A 2744-nucleotide genomic window follows, 5' to 3' on the forward strand; every position below is an offset into this window, starting at 1 on the left:
GGTGCTTGCTTAAGACCATATAAGCTCTTCTTTAGCTTACAAACGAAGTTTTCTTTCCCTGAAACTTCAAAACCTTCTGGCTGCTCCATATAAATTTCTTCATATAAATCACCATGAAGAAATGCTGTTTTGACATTCATCTGTTCAAGCTCTAGATTCAGATTGGCTACTAATCCAAGGATAACTCGAATTGAGGCCATTTTTACAACAGGTGAAAAAATCTCGTCAAAGTCAACTCCCTTCTTCTGAAGAAATCCTTTGACTACCAAACGGGCTTTATGTTTTACCAACTTTCCACTGCTATCTTTCTTGAGCTTGAAAACCCATTTATTCCTTAATGTCTTTTTCCCTTCGGAAGCTCAACTAACTCATATGTTTGATTTTTCTGCAGTGACTCCATCTCATCCTGCATTGCTTGTATCCACTTGTCTTTGTCCACATGAGTTTGTGCTTCCTGAAAGCTCTCTGGCTCTCCTTCGTTAGTGAGCAAAAGGTACTCTAATTCTGGATATCTCGTTGATGGAATCTATCCTCGTTCAGATCTTCTTACCTGTGGATCGTTGATTTCAGGAGGTGCATCATCATCTGAATGATGTGATGGTCCAACAACTTCTGGTGAAGAGGATTGTGACTCCCCCTGATCAATATCCCCTTCTTCATCCTCCTCTTCTGCTTCCGGCGTTTCCTCATACACATCGTCGTTATCTATGGTGAATTGTGTTTGTGCTGGATCTGGAGCAATATTTTGGGCACCAAAATTAGAATTAGGAGATATTGAGGGATTTTTAATGTCTTCTAATGTTTGGTTTTCATAGAACACTACGTCCCTGCTTCTGATGACCTTCTTTGTCTTTGGGTCCCATAATCTGTATCCAAATTCCTCATCTCCATAGCCTATAAAGATGCATGAAGTGGTCCTTGCATCTAGCTTTTGTCTTAGCTCTTTGGATACATGTGCAAAGGCTAAACAGCCAAATACTCTCAGGTGAGAGTAGGAGGGATATTTACCAGACCATACTTTCTCCGAAATTTCAAAATTCAACAGTACAGATGGTGATCTGTTGATCAAGTTGCAGGCGGTTCGAACAGCTTCTCCCCAAAATGGCTTTGGCAGCTTAGCCATACTTATCATGCTTCTGACCTTTTCCATGATTGTCCGATTCATCCTCTCAGCGACTCCATTATGTTGTGGAGTACGTGGGATCGTCTTCTCATGTCGAATGCCATATGTCCTGCAATAGGCATCAAACTCTTTGGAATTATACTCGCCTCCATTATTTGTATGGAGACATTTCAGCTTCTTTCCTATTTCACGTTCTACCATGGCATGAAATGATTTGAAGTAATTCAATACTTGGTCCTTTGTCTTCAAGAAATATGCCCACACCTTTCGAGAAGCGTCATCAATGAATGTTAAAAAATACTTGTTACCGCCTAGTAATTCAACCTCCAAGGGACCACAAACATCAGAGTGTACTAGATTGAGCAACTCTGATCGTCTCATAGAAGAGAAATTGAAGGAGACTCTATGTTGCTTACCAAATAGACAGTGACTGCAAGGTTCCAGCGCAGCTTCCTTAGCAACTGTGATTAGCTCCTTCTTTGTCAAAGTAGACAATCCCTTCTCACTCATGTGACCAAGTCTTTGGTGCCACAAATTTTGAGAAGGTTCACGTTCTACTACGTTGAGGCTATTCGCATGCATTTTCATATGAGTCTTGTATAAAGTGCCACATATATGTCCTCGAGCGACAACCATGGAACCTTTCATCATTTTCCATGTGCCATTGCTAAATTGATTGACATAGCCCTGTTTGTCAAGGGCTATCCCTGAAAGTAGATTTAGCCGAAGATCAGGTACATGTCGAACGTCCTTTAGGGTTATTTTACACCCGAGGTTCGTTTGTATCTTAATATCACCGATTCCTATAATCTTAGAAGAACTGATATTTCCCATCTTCACTGCACCAAAGTCGCCGGCTTTGTATGTTGTGAAGAAATCTTTCCGTGGAGTCGCGTGATAAGATGCTGCAGTGTCTATTACCCACTCAATATCATGGTTTGAGACATGAAGACATGTCTCCTAATGGATGGAGCAGATAGCCACCTGTCCAAAAATAGTGACTAGTGTCTCTCCTTCCTTATTTTTCGGCTGCGAACTGTTGTGGCCTTGCTCTCGTAGCGATTTTCTACAGTTCTTCTTCAAGTGGCCCTCCATACCACAATAGTAGCACTTATAAATAGGCTTCCTTCCATCTATAGATCTATCCCTACTTTTGCTTTTACCTCTCCCCCTGCCTCGAACGCCTCCTTATTGTCTTCCCCGGTTCACTGTGACAAGGGCATGTGATTGGTCCGTGTCTACGTCTTTTCTTCTGGCCTCTTCATTAAATAGGGCATCCTTAACCATAGACATGGTAAGTTTGCCATCAGGGGCTGAGTTGCTAAGAGATACTACTAATGTCTCCCAACTATCAGGAAGAGAACTTAAAAGTAGTAAGGCTTGTATTTCATCCCCAAGCGGCATCTCCACAGATGACAATTGGTTTACCAAGCTCTGAAATTCACTGGTGTGCTCAGCAACTGAAGTTCAACTCTTTAACTTCAAATTCACCAAACGCCTCATCAACAGGGCTTTATTTCGAGTGGTCTTGGCTTGGTACATGTCCTCCAGAATCTTCCAGAGAGCATATGCATCTGTCTCCTGTGCTACATGGTGAAAAACACTATGGTCAATCCATTGT

Source organism: Olea europaea, unplaced genomic scaffold (genome assembly GCF_002742605.1).
Source record: "Olea europaea var. sylvestris unplaced genomic scaffold, O_europaea_v1 scaffold126, whole genome shotgun sequence".
Lineage (NCBI taxonomy): Eukaryota > Viridiplantae > Streptophyta > Magnoliopsida > Lamiales > Oleaceae > Olea > Olea europaea.